At 37.8% G+C, this 26,891-nt stretch overlaps 2 long non-coding RNA genes across 3 annotated transcripts in view; both read right to left on the reverse strand.

Moving 5' to 3' along the window:
- The window catches only part of Gm10649 (predicted gene 10649), a 151,535-nt gene that overhangs the window by 45,748 nt on the left and 78,896 nt on the right, over positions 1-26,891 (reverse strand). The window lies entirely within an intron of this gene.
- Positions 927-26,268, reverse strand: LOC115486409. 2 transcript variants are annotated; one of them, XR_001778585.1, is made up of 4 exons: positions 25,834-26,268; positions 22,815-22,839; positions 2,119-2,313; positions 927-1,882 (listed from the first exon to the last, which is right to left on the reverse strand). It is a non-coding gene; the product is annotated as an uncharacterized LOC115486409 (long non-coding RNA). The 2 variants fall into 2 exon arrangements; XR_001778586.1 differs by lacking the exons at positions 22,815-22,839; positions 25,834-26,268 and adding an exon at positions 13,051-13,278.

The following is a 26,891-nucleotide window of genomic DNA, read 5'->3' on the forward strand; positions in this document are numbered from 1 at the left end:
CTCCTTCCATGGGTGTTTTGTTCCCAATTATAAGAAGGGGCAAAGTGTCCACACTTTGGTCTTCTTTCTTCTTCAGTTTCATGTGTTTTGCAAATTGTATCTTGTATCTTGGGTATTCTAAGTTTCTGGGCTAATACCCACTTATCAGTGAGTACATATCATGTGAGTTCTTTTGTGATTGGGTTACCTCACTCAGGATGATGCCCTCCAGGTCCATCCATTTGCCTAGGAATTTCATAAATTCATTCTTCTTCATAGATGAGTAGTACTTCATTGTGTAAATAATTTTCTGTATCCATTCCTCTGTTGAGGGACATCTGGGTTCTTTCCAGCTTCTGGCTATTATAAATAAGGCTGCTATGAACATAGTGGAGTATGTGTCCTTCTTACTGGTTGGAATATCTTCTGGATATATGCCCAGGAGAGGTATTGCGTGATCCTGCCGTAGTACTATGTCCAATTTTCTGAGGAACTGCCAGACTGATTTCCAGAGTGGTTGTACAAGCTTGCAATCCCACCAACAATGGAAGAGTGTTCCTCTTTCTCCATATCCTCGCCAGCATCTGCTGTCACCTGAATTTTTGGTCTTAGCCATTCTGACTGGTGTGAGGTGGAATCTCAGGGTTGTTTTGATTTGCATTTCCCTGATGATTAAGGATGCTGAACATTTTTTCAGGTGCTTCTCAGCCATTTGGTATTCCTCAGGTGAGAATTCTTTTTTAAGTTCTGAGCCCCATTTTTAATGGGGTTATTTGATTTTCTGGAGTCTACCTTCTTGAGTTCTTTATATCTATTAGATATTAGTCCCCTATCTGATTTAGGATTGGTAAAGATCCTTTCCCAATCTGTTGGTGGCCTTTTTGTCTTATTGGCAGTGTCTTTTGCCTTACAGAAGCTTTGTAATTTTATGAGGTCCCATTTGTCAATTCTCGATCTTACAGCACAAGCCATTGCTGTTCTATTCAGGAATTTTTCCCCTGTGCCAATATCTTCAAGGCAAGGAGTTGTGGTATCTTTAAGCGGTTAAGCCTTGTGGCCAATCAGGGGTCACTATCCTTATGGATAGATCAAAGGTGTAGTTTCAGAGTAGACCAAGTCCCATGTGTTTTAGTTTCTGGAAAGTACAATTGTTTAAAGAGTGAACTTAACTCTCCCCCACCCCCTAGTATTTTGTCTTCTTGTGCAATTATGTAACCATTCTGCACATGTCTGGTTCTGCTTTTCTGCCATGTTGTGACCTATCCAGAGTTCCCTATCTAATACCAGTTATCAGATACCTTGCCACTTATACTTCCACTTACCAGAATTATAAGACAATCACACTTTTTTCTTATAAAGTACCCAGCCTCAAGCATTTCGTTATAACAAAACAAAATGGACCAAAGTTTGTTTTGTTTTGTTTTTTAAATCTTAACCTATGTTAGAGAATTTGTGTCTCCCCGGGTAAAAGCTAGAAATCATTCTACTGGCTTCCTTTAAGGCTATGAAATTGCTTCAGAAGCTGAGCCTCTCCAATGGATTCCTGTGAGCCATGAGTTTTAAAGTAGATGCAGTATATGAGGAATGGGGTATAGTGCTGAATCAGTGCTGGCAAAGACAATAGCCAGTGAGCCTTGGAAGGCGGCTATGACAGTGGTCCTGCTCCTAATGGTCCCTGAAAACTTCAGAGCCTAGACTCTGCATGCAGCCTTCTAAGAAGGAGGCACTGCTTCCTGGCTGCAGGACGACTGAGCCTCTGGTTATCAGAGACTTTGGAACATAACCCTCCAACAAACTTCATGTTCAGCTTTAAGCTGTAGAGATGACTTCTGTGATTTTCACCTAAGTGCCTTAACTGAAGCATGACTGACAAGAACAGAGAGCATCTCCAATCAATATTTCTCTAGGAAGAAAGGGAAAAAATGAATATTAGTAAAATACTGAGTTCATAATAAGTTCAGGAAAGCTATAGGGAGAAGCAATCAATGTGGGGATATATTGAGATACGGTGAATTTAACACAAAGATAAAGCATACAGAAAAGCATTGGTACCAAGTATTTGAGGGAGGTGGCAACCCCTTGGCATGCTCTACCTTTCTCCTGAACTCTCACCCTGGTAGCTAAGCGACCCTGGCTTACCTGCTTTCTTTATTGTAGCCTGCCTTTGTCAATGAGAAGCGTCACAAGACGGGAGTGTGAGGCCACGCCACGGTCTGTTGCTTTGACATCCTCCTTGCCAGGTCTCCTGGATGGAAGACTGCCTGGACCACAAATCCTGGCTTCTTTCCAGGCAGATCCTCTCACTGCATCCATTCTTTTGAGTACCTCTTCTCACTTTTAAGATACAGGGTGGTAGGGAAATATCAAAGCATTTATTCTTTGTGTTCTATATTACGTATCTGAAAACAATCCCTCTGAATCCCTCTGACGACTCTTTCATTGGCCCAGTTGAGTATGCTATCACCTTCTGGCTGGGCCACTAATATAACAATGTTATTTGAGGCAGATGTCCTATGGAAGTATAAAGGCATACAGGGGAAATATGCACACAGCCTTTAGAAGGATGACTAACATTGAGCAATGGGGAAAGGAAGAAGGTAATTAGAGTACACAATGATCAACATGAGACACAGTGAGCAGCAACTGGGTGTGTAAGATGCATCTTATAAAGGCTTACCCTTAGTCTGGGTTCTATGGACTTTTTCTATATGAATATTAGATGTGTCCCAATGGCCCTTGGGTTCAAGTCTAGGTCCCCAGCTGATGGAGCTATTTTGGAAGGTGCTAGAAACTTTGGAAGGCAGGGCCTGACAGAGAGAAGTAGGCCAATGCAGGCAGGTCTTTATCTTGCCCTGGCCCTTCCTTTCTCCTGTTTCCTGTCTGCTATCAAATGAGGAGCCTCGGGGCCTACAACAATAGGGCCAAGGAAAGTGAGAACAGAAAGCCTGGATGTCTGAACCAAAATAAATACTTCCTCCCTCAACATCTTCAGAGTTTGTCACAGCAAAAAAATTCTAGAATAAAACATGGCTATGCTCTGTGGTGTTCTCATGATTTTATGCTGTAATCTATAATTTCATAATTTTCACTCTTTAGGTTAACTTTTAGTGAATAGGCGTGTTAATCTTTGATGATTAAGATTTTTAAGACCAATTTAGGAATTCTTTGCCTGCCCATTATGGTACTCCATTGTTTTAAGAAGTTCTTAAAATGTTTTCCATATTGTTTTCTAACAACTGACCATTTCCATATTTTCTTCTTAGTTTGAGATGTGATTATTCACTCTGGCTCCTACCCTCTGCCATTCACCATGAGGTTCTCACTAGAACTGATCCAGTGAAGAACTGTAAGTGAAATGAACCTTTTCTCTTTTAAAAGTTCACTGTTTCCAGTAGTTCATTATAGCAACAGATTATTAATACACTATCATTCAGAACTATGGATCATCATTCACTAAATGAAATATCAGCTTTCTCTTTGTATAATGCAACAAAGCAAATTCCCAAAAGTGGATATCTTCAAAGCTACTGGTGACTCAGTGAACTTTTCTCATTGGTAACAAAGCTTTCACTTCATATTGCTCTGACTGCATGTTAGACTATTACCAGAAGTGGTTAGAAATTCAAGAGTGTGATGCTGGTGTCAGAGCAAAGGAAGATATTTAGACAAGAAGCAGTACATGAAATGATACAGAAGGAACTAATACTCCAGAAGAATGAAAGAAAAGGATGTGTCAGGTTTAAAGAAGGAGAAGTGGAAACTTAAAATATAAATAAATTCAGAGATAGAGAATGGTTCAATGGAGAGTGCTTGCCCAGAGGCCATCATACTTTGGACATTCCTAGGATTATAAATTAACAGTCATAAAATATGGCATGATTTTATGAATATTAGCTGTTAAGTTAATGAATACCAGGGCACAATCTACATAAATACAGAGGCTAGGTAGAGTGTAAATGGCTAGGGAAAGGGATGTATTTCCCTAGAAAGCAGAAATAGAATAGAAACTTATGGATGGACAGGGGCAGGGGACTGAAATAGAAAGACAAAACAGGAAGTGAGAGGGAATATGGAAAGAGCAGTCAAACCTAACAGCTATCTGAGAGGTCATATGGAAATCTAATACACTAGAAGCTTACTTATACATACAAACACACACACACATATGTATATATATTTTTTTTTCAAGAAATAATTGGGGAAACAGAGCCCCAACTGAACATCAGTCACCAAATGAATCTTTCAATACTGGGAATGTATTATATCTAATAAAGATCTTGGCTAAAGTGGTCCCATGGGTACCTCTAAACAACCCAAGCAATTGCCAAAGCTATTGATTGCTCATCACAAACTGATTATAAGACACTATTGCTTAAGACAATGTATACATAACTCATTGAATATAGAGACATTGAGCTGGTGCCTATCTAGAGCCGGTACCACTACAGAGTAGTGTTCATGGTACTGAAAGGTACTATACTCACTACCAAAGGAGAAAGGTAAATACCAACCCAACTGCAAATGCTTTGATTGACCATGATGAGCTGCCTACAAAATATACCACTGCAACAGTGGCACAAAACTTCTGGGAGTGACCAACCACTGTTTGATTGGACTTAAGGCGGCCTCCTTGAGATGGAACGTATCCAACACGCCTTGGGTGACCGAGAACCTGAAACTAGATAGCCCAAGGGCCTTGGAGAAAACAAAATATTACTATGTAGCTAAAGGAATGTGACCATAAAATGACTCCTACCAATATCCTGCTATATTTGTAGTTCAGTGCCTTGCTCAACCATTATCAGCAAAGCTTCCTCATGCCGTGGATAAAAATAAGTGCATAGGCCCACAGACAGAAACTATCAGCCCTAAAAGGTATTTCTCCTTAAGTCTTCCCCACACCTAGGGCTCAAGGAACTTTGAAGAAGAGGAGAAACAAGTGTAAGGGACAGAAAAGATGAAAGACACAAGGAAACAAGGCACTCGAAATCATCAGGATCAATGCATAGATGAACTCATACAGACTGAGGTAGCATTCACAGATGTGAACTCTAGATGGGGTCCTAGAGCTAAAAGAAGTTGATAAAAGCCCCCATCCTTAAGAGAGGGACTGAAGGAAGGAGGGAAGGATGGCAGGAGGGAAGGATGGCAGGAGGGAAGGAGGGAAGGAAGAAGAAAGGGGGAGGGAAGGGGACAGAGGGAGGTAAAGAGGGGGAAAGCAACAGAAATGTAAGAGAATATGAATGTAGTGGAGTCCTTATTAATCACACACATATATCTAAGGATATTTCTGAGTCTTCCCATTTGTTCATCCCCTAGAGGAAAGGCATGCCCTTATCTGTGGCAGAGATGGGTGGCTCTTCCTCAGTTGATTGGGCAGAGCCCAGGTAGCACAGAGAGAAGATAAGGTGAACCCTCCAGACTTTCCCCTCCTGGTTCCAAGTGTCAGAGAAGTTTTAACTGGCAGTGTGTGTGTGTGTGTGTGTGTGTGTGTATGTGTGTGTGTGTGTCCTTGCCCCAAATAAACAGCAGATATTTTTCAGAAACTGAAACAAGCAGAAAGACAAGTCATAGGTGACTTTATTCTAACAATGCTGCCGTTCTCTTTTATTATTTTTTACTGATTCCTGGTGAATTTCACATCATGTACCCCAATTCCACCTATTTCCTAGTCTTTCCATATCCACCCTTGTAACCTTCTCTTTAAAGAAAATAAAAAATAAATAAAAATAAACATTTAATCGTGGAAGCTATAGAGTGTCACTTTGTATCAAGCAGTATATCCCTCTTGTCCAAACAGCTCACCTACAAATGTTCATTGCAAAGAGTCATTGGTCTGGTTCAAGATCTCTGGCTTCTGTGATACCATACATTCTGGATCATCACTGGTACTCCTCTCAGATATTCTGTTGTTGCCCAGTGTCATGAAGATCCTACACCTTTTGTTCTACAGGACTAGCCTCTTCGTGTACTCTAGTGGCTCACAGGTATGGTATATATTGGAGTAGGCCAAGCCAAGGCCCTGGATCTGGACCTGGGTGGTAGCTAAGTTAGTCAGCTCCCAGCTCTCCTATGCCCTCATCAATGGTATCAGCTCTCCTGTAGTGCCCAGGTGAGGGGTGGGACCAACTCAGCATAGTGCTCACACATCAACATGGCCTCAGGCAACTGCCCAGACCAGGCAGGGACATCCTCACAGACTTTGGTGGTAACATGGACCTTAAACATCAACACAGACTGTTTTCTAAGTGACAACCTCTGTCCCAACCATATGAGTTATATCATCAGTGTTAAAATACTATAGAGTTAGGAGGAACTTTTAAAATAGTAATGTGCAATTGCTTACTGGGGTCACATGGGTACTAATGGTAAAACATTAACACCTCTATGTTCTTTCACCAAAGTGAAATATTGAGCTTTTCATTTTGCTTTCTTCATTATTTTCTCTTTTTTTCCTTTGTTCTTTCCATCTTCATTTTTCTTTGCTCCCCTCCCTCCCTTCTTTTTTCCTCTCCTCACTCCATCTCTCCTCCATGCTTTCCTTCCTGTAAGTTCATTGTAGTTGCTCTCAAGTCCAGCACTTGAGCTAGAAATTGTGTAAAGATCCATCCTCAGCAATGCAAGTGATGTCATTAAACTGTTGAGGTAGACCCTCAATAGAAATATGAAATGTGAGAATAGAAAGATATATGAGAATAGAAATAAGAATAAAATAAGAGAATAGAAAGAAATATGAGAATAGAAAGATGGAAAATGCAAGCTTTTGCTCTCTGGAGCAGAGATATCCATCTTGCTTGCTTTCAGGTAGCAGATCTCTACATTCTTCTATCTTGAGTTTGGCTGCCCTGACCCACAGGGCATCTACCCAAACTAATTATACTCCCTGCTTTCCTGGTACTCCAGCTTGCAGACAACATACCAGTAGTCCTCTGGTCTCCATTATCACCTGCAATATTCCATAGTAAACCTTGTGTGTGTGTGTGTGTGTGTGTGTGTGTGTGTGTGTGTGTGTGTGTGTGTGTGTGTATACTATGTATATATTTATGTACTATATACATGTGTATGTGTGTATGCCTATAAGCATGGCTAGTATATGTGTGTATATATGTGTATGTGAATATGCCTATGTGCATGTGTATTATATGTGCATATATGTGTGCATGTGTATGTTCATATGTGTACATTATGTGTATATATATATTTATGCATGTGTTTATATGTATATATGTATGTGTATGTACTCTTATGCATGTTTGCATGTGTGTTGTCCTATTGAATCTGAATCTTTGGAGAAACTTAATACTTATTCTTTTTTCCTTCTTTCATTCAGTCCTTTCTTCTGTCTTTCATAAATAATATTGAAACCAAAGTTTGGAAATACTGGGCAGCAATGAATAACCTTCTATGCCTCTAGGCAGCACTTAGAAGCCTTCAACAGTTTCTTTGAACTGAAGTTTTCTATTCAGATTTTCACCTAAAACCTTTGTAACTATGTGTGATTCTTTAATAACATAAAATATGTATATTGAATTTTGAAATTTTGCCTAACTCAGACTATCTCCACTTGGCACAAAGGCCTGTGTTTAACATAGATACCTGCTGAGGGTCATGCCCTAGCTGTCCTTCTTTCTTTCTGATTCTCTTTTAAAGGTAAGACAATGGGGATGAGTGCAGAAACAAGATATTTAGGGTTGCTATTTAATAATAAACCATTTACCTATCTTAAGTCTAAGTCACTTTGCTAATATAGCTGACCTGCCTTAGTTCCTTTGAAGCAAGAAACTGTTTAGCACCTCATCAAAAAACAGCAGACTACCAAGTAAAGTAGTCTTTGTTCTGTCTCCACAAAAATTGCACTGCTCTAATCTCCAGCCTGCCAGGAGAAGTCACAGGAAGAAAAGGGAACATATTGAAAAGTGATTTTAGAGTCTGTGCAGATCAGCTCTGAGGACTGCAGAGGATGAGCAAGAGGACTGCAGAAGTGACACAGATTCTGGGACAGGCAGAAGCAACACAGCTTTTGGGACAGAACTCATCTTGGGCTCCAGACATCTGGGTACCTTCCCCACCAGAGGAAGGGAACCTCCTGGAAGGGCTCTGACCTCCAGATCAGGTGAAGGAGCTATCTTATGTCCCAAGTGCCTCAGAGACCAGTCTGTGCAGGTGAGCGCTCAGACTGCAGAGGCAACATATATTCTGGGACAGGCCCTGTTTCGGGCCTTCATCTACAGCCAGGAGGCAGGTCTGAATGCCAGACCTCATTGCACCTTGCCTGCAGAGAGTACTTTGACCACTGAGAATCAGGAGAGAGCTGGACTCCCAGGACTGCTGACAGAGACTAACAGAATCACAGGAGGAACAAGCTCCAGACAGAGACAACTATAACAACTAATGCCAGAGATTACCAGATGGTGAAAGGCAAACATAAAAAATTTTACTAATAGAAACCAAGACCGCTCACCAACATCAGAACCTAGCACTCCCACCTCAGCCAGTCCTGGCTACCCCAAAACATACAAAAAGCAAGATTCATATTTAAAATCATATCTCATGATGCTGGTAGAGGACTTTAAGACTTTAAGGACTTTAAGGGCATTAATAACTCAAAGAAATACAGGAGAACACTGCTAAACAGGTAGAAGTACTTAAAGAGGAAACACAAAAATCCCTTAAAGAATTACAGGAAAACACAACCAAACAGATGATTTAATTGAACAAAAACATCCAAGACAAAAAAGGGAAATAGAAACAATAAAGAAAACCCAAAGTAAGACAACTCTGGAGATAGAAACCCTAGGAAACAAATCAGGAACCATCAGCAACAGAATACAAGAGATGGAAGAGAGAATCTCAGGTGTAGAAGATTCAATACAGAACATGGAAGCAACAATCAAAGAAAATGAAAATGCAAAAAGGTCCTAACTTAAAATATTCAAAAACAAATTGTGTCCTGGATGAGAAGTAACAAACCTAAGAATAGTAGGAGTAGATGAGAATGAAGATTTTCAACTTAAAGGGCCAGCAAATATCTTCAACAAAATTATACAAGAAAACTTCCCTAACCTAAAGAAAAAGACGCCCATGAACATACCAGAAGCCTACAGAATTTCAAATAGACTGGACCAGAAAAGAAATTCCCCCCTACACATAATAATCAGAACAACAAATGCACTAAATAAAGATAGAATATTAAAAGCAGTAATGGAAAAAGGTCAACAAACATATAAAAGCAGACTTATTAGAATTACACCAGACTTCTCACCAGAGACTATGAAAACCAGAAGATCCTGGAAAGATGTTATACAGACACTAAGAGAACACAAGTGCCAATCCAGGCCACTATACCCAGCAAAACTCTCTATTACAATAGTTGTAAAAACCAAAGTTTTCTACGACAAAACCAAATCCACACAATACCTTTCCATGTATCCAGCCCTTCAAAGGATAATAACAGGAAAACACCAACACAAGGACAGAAACTACACCCTAGAAAAAGCAAGAAAGTATCCTTTAACAAACCTAAAAGAAGACAGCAGAAAGAACAGAATCCCATCTTTAACACAAAAAATAACAGGAAGCAGCAGCAATTACTTTTCTTTAATTTCTTTTAACATCAATGGACTCAGTTCCCCAATAAAAAGACATAGACTATTAGACTGACTGCACAAACAGGACCCAACATTTTGCTGCTTACAGGAAACCCACCTCAGTGACAAAGACAGACATTACCTCAGAGTGAAAGGCTGGAAAACAATTTTCCAAGCAAATGGTCTGAAGAAACAAGCTGGAGTAGCCATTCTAATATCAAATAGAATTGACTTCCAACCCAAAGTTTTCAAAAAGGACAAGGAGGGGTACTTCATACCCATCAAAGGCAAAATCTACCAAGATAAACTCTCAGTTCTGAATATCTATGCTCCAAATGCAAGGGCAGCCACATTCATTAAAGAAACTTTAGTAAGATCAAAGCACACATTGCATCTCACACAATAATCATGGGAAACTTCAACACCACACTCTCACCAATGGACAGATCCTGGAAACAAAAAAACTAAACAGAGACACATGCATACTAACAGAAGTTATGAAACAAATGGATTTAATAGGTATCTAAAGAACATTTTATCCTAAAACAAAAGGATATACCTTCTTCGCAGCAGCACATGGTATCTCCTCCAAAATTGACCATATAATCGGTCACAAAACAGGCCTCAACAGATACAAAAATATTGAAATTACAACATGCATCCTATCAGATCACCACGGTGATCTTCAATGACAGCATAAATAATAGAAAGCCAACATTCACGTGGAAACTGAACAACACTCTAATCAATGATACCTTGGTCAAGGATGAGATAAAGAAATGAATTAAAGACGTATTAGAGTTTAATGAAAATGAAGACACAGCATACCCAAACTTATGGGACAAAATGAAGGCAGTCCTAAAAGGAAAACTCATAGCCTTGAGTGCCTCCGAAAAGAAACTATAGAGACCATACACTAGCAGCCTCACAGCACACCTAGAAGGTGTAGAACTAAAGGAAGCAAATTCAGCCAAGAGGAGTAGGCAGCAGAAAATAATCAAAATCAGGGCTGAAATCAACCAAGTGAAAACAAAAAGAACTATTCAAATCAACCAAACCAGGATCTGGATCTTTGAGAAAATCAACAAGACAGATAAACCCTTAGCCAGACTAACTAAAGGCCACAGGGACAGTATTCTAATTAACAAAATCAGAAATGAAAAAGAAGACATGACAACATATCCTGAGAAAATCCAAAACATCATCAAATCCTATGACAAAAGGCTATATGCAACAAAACTGGAAAACCTTGATGAAATGGACAATTTTATAGACAGATACCAGGTACCAAAGTTAAATCAGGATCAGATTAATGATCTAAATAGTCCCATTTCCCTTAAGAAATAGAAGCAGTCATCAATAGTCTCCCAACCAAAAAAAGCCCAGGACCAGATGGTTTTACTGCACAGTTCGATCTGACCTTCAAAGAAGACCTAATTCCAACTCTCCTCAAACTATTCCACAAAATAGAAACAGAAGGTACTCTACCCAATTCATTCTATGAATCCACAATTACTCTGATACCTAGACCACATAAAGACCCAACAAAGAAATAGAACTTCAGACCAATTTTCCTATGAATATCAATGCAAAAATACTCCATAAAATGTTTGCTAACCGAATCCAAGAACACATCCAAAAAATCATTCATCATGACCAAGTAGGTTTCATCCCAGGGAAGCAGGGATGGTTTAATATATGAAAATCTATCAATGTAATCTACTATATAAGCAAACTCAAAGACAAAAAATGCATGATCATCTCATTAGATGCTGAGAAGGCATTTGACAAAATCCAACACCCACTCATGATAAAAGTCTTGGAAAGATCAGGAATTCAAGGCCCATACCTAAACATATAATAAAAGCAATATACAGCAAACAAGTAGCCAACATAAAACTAAATGGAGAGAAAGTTAAAGCAATCCCACTAAAATCAGGGACTAGACAAGGCTGTCCACTTTCTCCCTACCTATTCAATATAGCTCTTGAAGTCCTAGCCAGAGCAATTCAACAACAAAAGGAGATCAATAGGGTAGAAATTGGAAAGGAAGAAGTCAAAATATCACTATTTGCAGGTGATATGATAGTATATATAAGTGGCCCTAAAAATTCCACCAGAGAACTCTTAAACCTGATAAATAGCTTCAATGACGTAGCTGGATATAAAATTAACTCAAACAAATCAATGGCCTTTCCTTACACAAAGGATAAATGGGCTGAGAAAGAAATTAGGGAAACAACACCCTTCTCAATAGTCACAAATAATATAAAATACCTTGGTGTGACTCTAACTAAGGAAGTGAAAGATCTGTATAATAACAACGTCAATTCTCTGAAGAAAGAAATTGAAGAAGATCTCAGAAGATGGACAGATCTCCCATGATCATGGATTGGCAGGATTAATATAGTCAAAATGGCTATCCAGCTGAAAGAAATATACAGATTCAATGCAATCCCCATCAAAATTCCAATTCGATTCTTCACTGAATTAGCAAGGGCAATTTGCAAATTCATCTGAAATAACCAAAAACCTAGGATAGCAAAAACTACAGATATTCTCTACAATAAAAGAACCTCTGGTGGAATCACCATGCTTGACCTCAACCTGTACTACAGAGCAATTGTGATAAAAACTTCATGGTACTGGTACAGCGACAGACAGGTAGCTGAATGGAATAAAATTGAAGACCCAGAAATGAACCCACACACCTATGGTCACTTGATCTTTGACAAGGGAGCTAAAACCATCCAGTGGAAAAAAGACAGCATCTTCAACTAATGGTGCTATCTCGACTGGATGGTATCATGTAGAAGAATGCAAATTGATCCATTCTTATCTCCTTGTACAAAGCTCAATTCTAAGTGGATCAGAGACCTCCACAAAAAACCAGAGGCACTGAAACTTATAGAGGGGAAAGTGGGGGAAAGCCTCAAAGATTTGGGTACAGGGGGAAAATTCCTAAACAGAACAGCAATGGCTTGTGCTGTAAGATCCAGAATTGACAAATGGGACCTCGTAAAATTGCAAAGCTTCTGTAAGGCAAAAGACATCGTCAATAAGACAAAAAGGCCACCAATAGATTGGGAAAGAATTTTTACCAATCCTAAATCTGATAGGGGACTAATATACAATGACCTCCAGAAGCAGGACTTTAGAAATTCAAATAACCCCATTAAAAATGGGGTGCAAAGCTAAACAAAGAATTCTCAACTGAGGAATACCGAATGGCTAAGAAGCACCTAAAAAAAATATTCAACAACCTTAATCATCAATGGTTCTCATGGTAGAGAGAAGAGGTAGAGGAGGTGATATGACAAAATAGAGCCAGGGATAGAGATACTTGTAAAGAACAGCTACTTGGTGAAGGTTGTTTTGCTGAGATAGAAGTACAGACTATATAGTATAAAGAAACCTTAACATTGTGTCATTTGATAAGCTTAAATGCCTGAGACAAAGTCACAGAATCAGGAGAAAGACTTACCCCATTTTCTCAAGTCCTCCAAGGTCCAAAGGAAACATTCTCTGACATTTTACAAAGATTGACTTTCACTGTTAAAAAGGAGTATATTGGATCCATCAACAAGAAAGGCACCAAACCAGTCTTTAGCTTTTGAAAATGTGAATGCTCAATACAATGAACTAATCAGACCCTTGAGGAAAAGGTCAACATCAATAGATGAGATTAGGTATACAGTTGATGTTAGACCTCGTTTACCTGATATGAACTTAATAGGAGAAGCTGCCACTAGAGGCCTTGAGAAGATTCAAACTTCCAAATGTCTTAATTATGATAAGAGGGTCATTCCAAAATAAACTACAGAGGAAACCAAGTTAATCATAATCTAGAATCCTATGCCTTCTAGAATACATAAAAGATGTGACAAAGACTTACATTAGACTAGAAAATATAGAACAACAGACAAATGGGGCAATATTTTACCAAAAATCTCCCAAGGGGAGGTGGCCCTGTTGCAGGCCCCAGTGCCAAACAGAGAATTCTCATCCTCAGGCCAATTAAACACTACTACTCTGGAAACAGACATTGTAAGACCAGATAACAAGGTTGAGACAAACTCTACCAACAAATCAAAAAACATAAGAAGGGGCCAAAAAACTAATATTTTGACAAACTTCTATAAAAGATCAAAGGCCAAAGCTAAGAATATTAATAAAAAATATTAAAATAAAAGAAGTGCCCATCCTGAAACAGATGCGACCATTATCTGTCCAAAATCTTAGCCTACAGATTGGTGATTTCAAGAAGTAAACATCGATTTTCAAAGAATTGGAACTTTATCCCAAAATAAAACAAAACACCAAATGGCTTAAATATACAACTCAAATAGAAAAATTAAGTACATATGTGGATGACATAGCCATAAATTTATGGAAAAGAGATCTGTTACTATAGTAAAAAGCATAAATTATATCCCTTCAGTTTCAGAGGCTGGCCATAAAACTGGTCAGGCTCCTAATAAAAAACCAAATTAGAAATTTTATCAAAGATAGTTACAGACTGTCCAAGTTGTGCATAAACATGACACAACAGGGTCTAACAATTCAGCTTTACATCAAGGAACCACTGCTGTTAAAACATCAACAGCCATACCATTAAGATGGTTAACTGACCAACCCATTTAGATTAATCAATGACCAAAAAAAAAAAAAAATTGCAGGCTCTAGAAACAACTAGAAGCTCAACATACAGAAGAGTCAGCCAGCACTTAAAATTTTCCAGTATTTGTTACTTTAAAAAAAATCAGACAAATGGAAGATGCTGCCAGATCTCTGAAAACTTAATAAGATAAATCAACCAATAGTTGCTCTACATCCTAGAATCCCATTGCTGTCTCTGCTGCCTAAGGAATGGCCCATCGTAGTGATTGATCAAAAACATTGTTTGTTTGTTTGTTTGTTTGTTTTTCACAATTCCTCTACATGAACATAGTAAGAAAAGACTTACTTTCTCAGTACCAAGATTTAATAGAAGTTGCCCAATTAAAAATGAAAATCATCATCTTGGGCACGAACTCAGCGGAGGTCCCCAGAGGACTCTCCACGATGCAGTCGCCCTAGCATACCTAGGATCTTGAGATCACTGGTGAGTGGAATGCAACATCTGTCCCAAGAAACCCAGAGGGTCTTGTGCCAGCAGGAACAGGGACAAAGGAAACCTACCCAACCAGCACACGGGGTTCATTCCAGTCAGCGCAGGCACTGCACCATCTTCGGCATGAACTTGGCAGGCCCTAACACAACCAGGATCTTGGGATCACTGAGACCAGTCTACACAGGAGAGCACGTGGGTGGCAGAAGCAACAGAGTTCTTGGACAGGGTCCCTTCCGGCCTTCATCGTCAGCCAGGAGGTGGAGCTGAGACCCAGAACCCTGGGCACATTCCTCAGGAAAGGAGAGTCTACCCCCAGGGAGGGCTCTGACATCAGGACTCAGGAGGTGGATTTGAGCTCCAGACTTCTGTGCACTGTCCCTGCAAGAAGAGAGCTTACCTAAAGAGAGTACTCCGACTGTGACTCAGGAGGGAGCTGGACTCCCAGGAGTACTGACAGAGGCTAACAGAATCACAGGAGGAACAAATTCCAGTGAGAGACAGCTAGAACTTCTAACACCAGAGATTACCAGATGGTGAAAGGCAAACATGAGAATCTCACTAACAGAAACCAAGACCACTCGGCATCATCAGAACGCAGTTTGCCCACCACAGCGAGTCCTGGATACCCCAAAACACCCAAAAAGCAAGACTCGGATTTAAAATCATATTTCATGATGCTGGTAGAGGATTTTAAGAAAGACATTAATAACTCACTTTAAAAAATACAGAACACTGCTAAACAGGTAGAACTCCTTAAAGAAGTACAGGAAAACACTGCTAAACAGGTGATGGAATGGAACAAAACTATCTAAGATCTAAAAATGGAAAAAGAAACAATAAAGAAAACCCAAAGGGAGACAACTCCAAAGATAGAAATCCTAGGAAAGAATTCAGGAACCATAGATGCGAGTGTCAGCAACAGAACACAAGAGATGAAAGAGAGAATCTCAGGTACAGAACATTCCATAGAGAACATGGACAAAACAATCAAAGAAAATGAAAAATAAAAAAAGATCCTAACTCAAAACATCCAGTAAATCCAGGACACAATGAAAAGAACAAACCTACAGATAATAGGTATATGCCCAGGAGTAGTATTGCTGGATCTTTAGGTAGTACTATGTCCAATTTTCTGAGGAACCACCAGACTGATTTCCAGAGTGGTTGTACAAGCTTGCAATCCCATTAACAATGGAGGACTGTCCCTCTTTCTCCACATCCTCGCCAGCATGTGCTGTCACCTGAATTTTGTTCTTAGCCATTCTGACTGATGTGAAGTAGAATCTCAGGGTTGTTTTGATTTGCATTTCCCTGATGATTAAGGATGCTGAACATTTTTTCAGGTGCTACTCAGACATATTGTATTCCTCCATTGAGAATTCTTTGTTTAACGCTGTGCCCCATTTTTTACTGGGGTTATTTGATTTTCTAGAGGCTGGCTTCTTGAGTTCATTGTATATATTGGATATTAGTCCCCTATCTGATTTAGGATTGGTAAAGATCCTTTCCCAATCTGTTGTTGGCCTTTTTGTCTTATTGACAGTGTCTTTTGCCTTACATAAGCTTTGCAATTTTATGAGGTTACATTTGTCAATTCTGGATCTTACAGCACAAGCCATTGCTGTTCTGTTCAGGAATATTCCCCCTGTGCCCATATCTTCGAGGCTTTTCCCCACTTTCTCCTCTATAAGTTTCAGAGTGTCTGGTTTTATGAGGAGTTCCTTGATCCACATAGATTTGACCTTAGTACAAGGATATAAGAATGGAACAATACCCATCCTTCTACATGATAACCTCTAGTTGAGCCAGAACCATTAGTTGAAAAAGCTGTCTTTTTTCCACTGGATGGTTTTAGCTCCCTTGTCAAAGATCAAGTGACCAGAGGTGTGTGGATTCATTTCTGGGTCTTCAATTCTATTCCATTGAGCTACCTGACTGTCACTGTACCAGTACCATGCAATTTTTTTCACAATTGTTCTGTAGTACAAGTTGAGGTCAGGCAAGGTGATTCCAGCAGAGGTTCTTTTATTGTTGAGAATAGTTTTTGCTATCTTAGGTTTTTTATTATTGCAGATGAATTTGCAAATTGCCCTTTCTAACGCTGTGAAGAATTGAGTTGGAATTTTGATGGAGATTGCATTGAATCTGTAGATTGCTTTTGACAAGGCAGCCATTTTGACTATATTAATCTGATCCTGATTTAACTTTGGTACCTGGTATCTGTCTATAAAATTGTCCATTTCATCAAGGTCTTCCAGTTTTGTTGTGTATAGCCTTTTGTCATAGGATCTGATGATATTTTGGATTTCTTCAGGTTCTGTTGTTATGTCTCCTTTTTCATTTCTGATTTTGTTAATTAGAATACTGTCCCTGTGCCCTTTAGTTAGTCTAGCTAAGGGTTTATATATTTTGTTGATTTTCTCAAAGATCCAGATCTTGGTTTGGTTGATTTGAATAGTTCTTTTTGTTTCCACTTGGTTGATTTCAGCTCTGAGTTTGGTTATTTCCTCCTGTCTACTCCTCTTGGCTGAATTTGCTTCCTTTAGTTCTACAGTTTCTAGGTGTGCTGTCAGGCTGCTAGTTCGTGCTCTCTATACTTTCTTTTGGAAGGCACTCAGGGCTATGAGTTTTCCTCTTAGGACTGCCTTCATTGTGTCCCATAAGTTTGGGTATGTTGTGGCTTCATTTTCATTAAACTCTAAAAAGTCTTTAATTTATTTCTTTATTTCATCCTTGACCAAGGTATCATTGAGTAGAGTGTTGTTCAGTTTCCACATGAATGTTGGCTTTCTATTATTTATGCTGTTATTGAAGATCAGCCTTAGTCTGTGGTGATCTGATAGGATACATGGGATAATTTCAATATTTTTATAGCTGTTGAGGCCTGTTTTATGGTCAATTTTATGGTCAACTATATGTTCAATTTTGGAGAAGGTGCTAAGAAGAAGGTATATCCTTTTGTTGTAGGATGAAATCTTCCATAGATATCAGTTAAATCCATTGGTTTCATAACTTCATTTTGTTTCACCGTGTCTCTGTTTAGTTTCTGTTTCCAGGATCTATCCATTGATGAAAGTGGGGTGTTGAAGTCTCCCACTATTATTGTGTGAGGTACTATGTCTGCTTGAGTTTTAACAAATTTTCCTTAATGAATGTGGATGCCCTTCCAATTGAAGCATAGATATTCAGAATTGAGGGTTCATCTTGGAAGATTTTACCTTTGGTGAGTATGAAGTGCCCCTCCTTTTCTTTTTGATACCTATGGGTTCGAAGTTGTATTCGATGTTAGAATGGCTTCTCTAGCTGGTTTCTTGGGACCATTTGCTTGGAAAATTGTTTTCTAGCCTTTTACTCTGAGGTAGAATCTTTGTCCCTGAGGTAGGTTTTCTTTATGCAGCAAAATGTTGGGTCCTGTTTGTCTAGCCAGTCTCTTAGTCTATGTCTTTTTATTGAGGTATTGAGTCCATTGATATTAAGAGATACTAAGGAAAATTCATTGTTGCTTCCTTTTGTTTTTGTTGTTAGATTTGGGATTCTGTTCTTGAGGCTATCTTATTTTAGGGTTGTTGAAAGATTACTTTCTTGCTTTTTCTAGGGCATATTTTCCCTCCTTGTCTTGGAGTTTTCCCTTTATTATCCTTTGAAGGGCTGGGTTCATGGAAAGATATGTGAATTTGATTTTATCATGTAATACTTTGGTTTCTCTATCTATGGTAACTGAGAGTTTTGCTGGGTATGAGTTTGCCTGGACTGGCATTTGTGTTCTCCTAGGATCTGTATGTTATTTGTCCAGGATCTTCTGGCTTTCATAGTCTCTGGTGAGAAGTCTGGTGTAATTCTAATAGGGCTGCCTTTATATGTTAGTTGACCTTTTTCCCTTACTGTTTTTAATATTCTATCTTTATTTAGTGGATTTGTTGTTCTGATTATTATGTGTCTAGAGGAATTTCTTTTCTGGTCCAGTCTATTTAGAGTTCTATAGGCTTCTTGTATGTTCATGGGCATCTCTTTCTTTAGGTTAGGGAAGTTTTCTTCTATAATTTTGTTGAAGATATTTGCTGGCCCTTTAAGGTGAAAATCTTCATTCTCATCTACTCCTGTTATTCTTAGGTTTGATCCTTCTCACCTAGGACACAATGTGTTCCTGGATGTTTTGATATAAGATATTTTTGCATTTGCATTTTCTTTGATTGATGTATCCATGTTTTCTTTGGAATCTTCTGCACCTGAGATTCTCTCTTCCATCTCTTATGTTCCGTTGCTGATGCTTGCATCTATGGTCCCTGAATTGTTTCCTAGGATTTCTATCTCCAGACTTGTCTCCCTTTGGGTTTTCTTTATTGTTTTTATTTTTCTTTTTAGGTCTTGGATGGTTTTGTTCAATACCATCACCTGTTTGGTTATGTTTTCCTGTAATTCTTTAGTGGATTTTTATGTTTCCCTTTTAAGGACTTCTACCTGTTTAGCAATGTTCTCCTATATCTTTTTAAGTGAGTTATTAATGCCCTTCTTAAAATTCTCTACCAGCATCATGAGATATGATTTTAAATCTGAATCTTGTTTTTTTCGGGTGTGTTGGGGTATCCAGGACTTGCTGTGATGAGAGTACTGAGTTCTGATGATGCTGAGTCGTCTTGGTTTCTGTTAGTAAGATTCTTACTTTTGCCTTTCGCCATCTGGTAATCTCTGGTGTTAGATATTCAGGCTGTCTCTGGCTGGAGGTTGTTCCTCCTGTGATTCTGTTCGCCTCTGTCAGCACTCCCGGGAGTCCAACTCTCTCTCAAGTCCCAGTGGTCAGAGCACTCTCTGCAGGCATGCTCTCCTCTTGCAGGGAAGTTGCACCAAGGTCTGGAGCTCAGCTTCCTCTCCTGGCTGAAGATGAAGGCCAAAAGGGAAGCTGTCCAAGAAGCTCTGTTGCTTCTGCAGTCTGCACACTCTCCTGCACAAACTGGACTCTGAGAGACCTGGGATACAAGATGGAGCTCTCCGCTAGAAATGTTAAATAGCCCTACCTTGTTTCAATATTTTGTACAACATCCATTAGAGATGATTCATAAACAATTTCTTCATTCCATTATTTATCACTATATAGATGATATCCTAATGGCTGATGCATATATAACTATCCTAAAAAGAATATTTGATAAAGTAAAGCAAACAAACAAACAAAATCCTTTGACTTGCTGGGGATGACAAACTGTCCCTTAAAAATACATTTAAAAATAAGATTCAGTTAATTTTGTAGAATAAGTCTACAGAAGTTTAGGCCACAAAAAGTACAAATCAAAAGAAACCAATTAAAGACACTTAATGATTTTCAGAAGCTACTAGGAGCTATAAACTGGCTATGGCCTACAAATGACTTGTCCACTCAAGAGCTAAACAATTTATTTCAAACCTTATAAGGTGATAAAGATTTAAATAGCATAAGAAAATTATCAGCCAAGTCTGAAAAATTGTTAGCTCTGATAAAAAAAGAAATTACAAGATACACATCTCGATACTATTGATCCAAAGAAGGCCTGTATCTTAGTTATCTTGCCTTCTACTCATTCCCCATAGGAATTCTTATACAAAGAGAATATTATATCTTAAAATAGATATTTTAACGTTTAAACAGACTAAAAATTAAAAACCTACATAAGAAAGATTTTTGAATTGATACTGAAAAGAAAAATGAGACTTTGACAATTAGCTGAAATGGATCCAGCTAAAATTATGAAACCTTTTACTAATACAGAGATTTTCTCATTATGGGCATAAGATAAATATTGACAAAGAACATACAGTAATTTCTAGGGAGAAATTAACAACAAATACTCTAAAAACAAATTACTTCAGTTTATAAAAAAAACTAATTATTTTCTCCCTCATATAATAAAAAGAACTCCAATTTCTAGAGCCCCTACATTTTACAATGATACTAATAAATCAAGAAAGACAAGATATAAATCAAAAGACATGAATAAGGTGGCTGAGTGTTCCTATAAGCCAGTTCAAAAATCTAAATAATATATAATTCTTATGATGTTAGCAGATTTTCAAGAGTCTCTTAATATAGTAACTGACTTTCAATATACAGAAAGAGTTGTTTTACACACAGAGACTGCTAAACTTATTCAAGATGATTTTAAAATGACTTCACTATTTATTCAGCTACAGCAAATGATCAGAAATAAAAGTTATCCACTATATATAACACATATAAGATCCCATACAGGTCTGACAGGCCCTCTGATATAAAGTAATAATAAAATCAATCAGTTATTAATAGAAAGTGTACTAGAGACTTCAAAATTCCATTTAAAAAATCATGTTATAATCAGCTTCCAAACGCTGACACCATTGCACACACTAGCAAGATTTTGCTGAAAGGACCGAGATAGAGCTCTCTCTTGTGAGACTATGCCGGGGCCTAGCAAACACAGAAGTGGATGCTCACAGTCAGCTATTGGATGGATCACAGGGCCCCCAATGGAGGAGCTAGAGAAAGTACCCAAGGAGCTAAAGGGATCTGCAACCCTATAGGTGGAACAACATTATGAACTAACCAGTACTCCTGAGCTCTTGACTCTAGCTGCATATGTATCAAAAGATGGCCTAGTCAGCCATCACTGGAAAGAGAGGCCCATTGGACTTGCAAACTTTATATGCCCCAGTACAGGGGAATGCCAGAGCCAAAAAGTGTGAGTAGGTGGGTAGGGGAGTGGGGGGAGGGTATGGGGGACTTTTGGGATAGCATTGGAAATGTAAATGAGGAAAATACCTAATAAAAATATTTTTAAAAATCATGTTAACAACAAAGGTTTAAAGAAAAAAATTCTCTATCACTTGACAACAATCAAAGGAAATTATGAGACAATGTCCACTTGCTCATTATATAGCCAAACTCCATTACCTACAAGAAGTAACCCTTAAGTAAACTAAAACATACACATCATACTATAGACATGTATTTAAGATTTCAATGGACAACTTCCTTAACTTCAAAAAAGGCTGATTCAATAATTACACATTTGTTAAAAGTTATGACCATTTTGGGAATACCCTTACAAATTAAAATGGACGATGGTCTAACATATGTCTCTAATAAGATAAAACAATTTTTTACATATTATAATATCAAACATATTACAGACATATCACATAATCCTACAGAACAAACAATTGTGGAGAGAACTAATCATACTGTAAAAGAGATACTTACCAGACAAAAGAGACAACAAAGACCCCAGAGATAGATGACTTTATTAACTGAATTTTTTAATGCTAATGAACAGAAAACTATAACTACATTAGATTATAAAAAATACTAAATTAAACCACCCTGTTTATTATGAAGATGTTCTCACATCAAAATAAAAAACAAAAATGTGTTACACTGGGAGAGAGGCTATGCCTATTTTTCCACAGGAAAAGAAAAGCTATGGGTTCCTTCTAAGTTGATAAAAACAAGACATGACAAACAGGGACTCCCTGAAGACCTGTATACAGAGACAACTCTGGAACTGGCTGAGACTTAAATGTTTATATATACAGCCAATAGCTCTTATTAAATACAAAATTCTCATGACTTATTATTACATACCATACTTTAAGATGACATAAATAGAAATTTACATTGTAGTTTTTGTGATCATACTAGCCTCTAAAGAAAGGCAGTTCTTTAGATTTACATTCAGAGATATTAAGATTCTGGGAGCTTCCATTCCAGCTCCTTGCTCTATTCTACCTCAACTAAGTCAAAGATGTATCCTCTAAAGACTTAATTCCAAGACATTTTCAGAACAACTATCTTGCCCACCCAGCCTTTCAGACTGTTACAGTTAATACTTCAGCTAAGCCACAAACTTTCTCAACACTTAGAGACTAGACAACAAATAATGCCAGCTAGCCTTCCGTTAACAAAACAAATTTTTCTATTTCTTTCTGGTCTCTCAGAAGGGAATTCTTTGCCCCAATTCAGCTAGGAACAAACAAACAAAAAAAGATCATCATCCTGGTTTCTTAGGTTGGGGTGGATGATTCTGGATATTTTATAAATTATAAATATGTTGCTATTTAAGAGATAATTTACAAATATAGCAGTCTTGGACAAGGAGAAAACTAGAGAGCTTAGACTCAGAGATTTTTACCTTTTCTTTCCTCTTCTCTTTCCTTCTTCTTAGATGAAGTATAGGGGTAGAAAAGAAATGGAGAGATATAGTATAATTATAGAAATAAAGAAATAGACAAATAGGGGTAGAATATTAAATTTACTCTTCAGCAAAGTATTCTATAGCCATAATCTTACATTGATAGAAATCTTTGTTTGATGCAAATTTGAAGTTATAATTTCTTACATTGGTACAGAATTTGTATATTAATAAGGCTTAAGATTTTCATTGGTATAAAATTTTGTATAATAATTCAAAGTTTAAAATTAATATTGTCACTCTTAGATAGGCATTATGCCTATGTAAATCATTTAAGAATACAAAGACTTAGACCCAGTCCTTATAGTACCAGCTATTACAAGCTGTTTAGGATTATTAAGTTATACAAGTTAATACATAGTGAGATTCATGGTCATATTCGATACTAATTTACTCAATTACAATAAGTGTTTACAAGATTATTCAAATAGTAAATAGTTAAGAATAATCAATGTTTGACAATTTAGTTATGATAGATAGATAGATGATATATGATAGATAGATAGATAGATAGATAGATAGATAGATAGATAGATAGATAGATGATAGATAGATAGATAGATAGATAGATAGATAGATAGATAGATAGATAGATAGATAGATAGACAGACTTCAAAAGTATCAGAGATCCACACAATATGACACTTAATACTATTTCATTACTAAGACTCCAAGTCATGTGTGCTCCTGTTAGTATCTCCATTTGACTTCAAGGAAGATATTACCTTCAGATGGAGTTTCTTCAACCGTGACAAGGTAGCCACTGGGCAAGAATAGCCCTAATTGATTTATAGACAAAAATACTGTCGAAATGGGTACAAACAGATGTTGGATAGCTAATTGCTAAACTCTACCAAGACAGGGTAAGCTTCAGAACTCCTTCTTCTCTTAAGCTCTATCAGATGGTTCTGAGATAGAAGGCCTGAGACAGATGCTCCAACGTTGTAAGTAATCAGGAGACTGTCCAGGCAGTTACCTGTCTCTATAAATTGTATAGTCTTGGAAGCTATGTTTTTGTACTTTTTACATGTTCAGGTAATATATAATTCTTCTCAGATCTCTGGCAGAATTGAAGCATAGTTATAGTCTCATATTTGAACTTAAGTTGTTTAACATTAAAAAAAGATGTTCCAGATTTGAAAGGATGTATTTCAAAGGTAATAAAAGTTGAAATCAACATAATTCAGACTCAGAATTATAAACTCTTTAAGTTAAGATAGATGGCCGAGTACTTTGTCTAACTTGACAAATGTGACAGACTAGAATTCAAGTGTATATCATACTTTATAATTTACACTATTGTTATGGTTGTGCTCAATTTATATCTGAGAGAAAGAGCCTTTTTAACTGGACAAAATGGGGTAAATGTTGTGGGTTATTCTGGTGCTGCTTGAATTCTGATGTTAATTCTGCTTCCTCAAGAAGAGTAGTCCCTGATGAACAGTCACATATTCAGGTGATCTCATGTGAACCTTCTCTCCATTTATTGGTCAATAAGGGCTAGAGCCTATGATTGGGCAGTGGGGGAAGATAGAGATAAGAGAATGAGAAGGGAAGGAAAGAGGATAGAAGATGGGTAGGAAGAATTCAAGATGGAGCAGAGAACCACATGACCAGGGCAAACTAAAAGTATCAAAGAGTCTTATAGCTGGGGAATACGTTAATATAGTGCTAGTTCTACCCAAGCTAGGCTTACCAATTATAGATATAATAACAAGATTGTGTGTGTGTGTTTTTTTTATATGTGATTATTGGGGTTGCATATTACTGCAACATTTTACAACCTCTTGGAACATGTTCTGAGTTGTTGATGCCTGCTTGCTACCTCAAAAGCAATTAATTCATGACACTTGAAAACTGGCAGAGTTCTCATTACCATTTTGATTATCAGAGAGGAATTCATTGCAGTCCTATTATAAAAGTGCTTCATAACTACTAATATAATTTTAGGAATTCTTATAGGGTCTTCACCAAGAATTAAGAAATCATTTGCCTATATATCATCAGTATAAGATAAATGATTTCTTAATTCTTGGTGAAGATCCTAGTCATTGTTATATATGTTTAATGATAAAAGAAAAAGCATATTAAGGGCAGAAATCTTTCCTAAAATGAAATTCTCCTCAGCTTTGCCTAAAGGAGCCATCCTGCCATTAACTTTGACAGTCCATAGCTGAACCATCTCAGGAAGATCATCTTTTAGTTTTTTAGCTTCTCCTAGATTGCTCCTGGCAGAACTAGAGCCACTTAAAGTGTATCATTGAAACACTTTAAGTTAAATATCATAGTGTGGGTTAAAATAAAAATTTTTTTTCTGAGCATCTACATTTTGTTTGGTCTATTAGATATTTCAAACTGACTTTCCTACTAATTGAGCTACAAAGCTTTAAAATGTAAACTTGAATTCTAACCTAGTTTTACAATAATCTGTGGCAGACAAGGTGATCAGTGTACACATTGGGGTCACACAGTTCACTGACAATGAAAGCACCACTAGAATCCATGTCTCCTGGGTAGATTCCAGCTCAGTTGCTCATTCTCCTAACTCATAATGATGTCCTCCCAAGCAGATGAACAAGGATATATTTGCAGTCTTCCAGTCCAAATATTTCTAAAACTGAGTGGTGCTTTGATAATCATTCTTAATTGGGGATTATAAGGGCAGAAAGTACTTTGATTCTGCCTTCCTGTTCTGAGCTACCATCTTCCTTTCATCTTTGACCCTTCACTGACGTTAGCCTCCAGGTCCTTTCAGATATTATCAAAGGTGAAAAAATCCTGTTCCTTAACAGGTTTCCTTTTTGGTTGGCAGAAGCCACCAATTTTTATGAAAGCAACTACATGATTCCTTACTGTTTGGGCCTCCTAGCAGGGTCAGACTGGACCTGGGTCTCCATGGCTCATCTTTATAGACTATGTAACTCGCTGTGAGAAAAAGATCATCTCTTTGCCTTTTTACCTATGTTATCACTGAGAGCTCTGTTCCACCACAATGTCTCCATGCTTCCACAATCTCACTTGAGCCTTTCCAAACGGACTCCGTCTTCCTTAGGAATCACCTGCAGATCGAAGGTAACTGAGAACTCTTTTGTAAATCTGCAATGGCAAAAAAGCAACAAATAAGGCAGAAAGACATAAAAAGAAAATGTACAGTTCAGAAAGAAAATGAGTGCCAGGATGACTGAGACAAAGCAAGTTCCATGTGCTAAAGAAGAGGCTCAGTTGTCAAGGAGATCAGTGCCATTAAAGAGAAACTTCCTGCTCTGCCCTGGAACTACAGAGAGGTGCCCTAAGGATAAGATCTCACCCAGCTAAGCCTTTTCCTTTTAGAGTAAGAGCAGTTGTTTGCTTCTAGAAAGCAATTGTCTAGGGATTTTTTTTTCCTTCATATTCCACCTGCCATGCTTTCCCTACTAGTATGGACTCAATTCTTCTAGAACTACAAACTAAAATAATCTTTTCTTTTTAAAGTTGCATTCCTTGTGGTATTTTATTACAGCAACAGAAAAAAAGTAGCAGCAAATGAGTAATATGAACATAATTTTTATTTTGGAGGCAGTGGTTTGGAACTATAAAAATACCAGTAATGAGGGCAAGAGAAATGCCCCAGTAGTTAAGGCTGCTCTTCCAGAGAACTGGATTCTAGTCTCAGACTCTATGGCAGTTCACAATCATCTGTAACTCCAAATTCAAGGAATTCAATGCCCTCTTCTGGTTTATATGGATACCACATACACATGAAGCACATACATACATATAAGCGAAAGCCTCACATTCATAAAATAAAAGTAAATTAGTCTTTAAAATGAAAATACACAATAATTTTGTCCTGTCCCAAGCCTTAGATATTTACATAATATATAACCCAGAGGTCTCAGTTAAGAAAACATATCCTCTAGCTGCCAAGCATATGTTTACATTCAAACACAACATCACTCAGCTCCCATGGAGTCATAAAGAGGCACCCACAGTAACATTGAACATTCAGAGCTGAGCTCTAAAGAAATACTGGTGACC

The sequence above is a fragment of the Mus musculus genome, chromosome 8 (genome assembly GCF_000001635.26).
Source record: "Mus musculus strain C57BL/6J chromosome 8, GRCm38.p6 C57BL/6J".
Classification (NCBI taxonomy): Eukaryota; Metazoa; Chordata; class Mammalia; order Rodentia; family Muridae; genus Mus; species Mus musculus.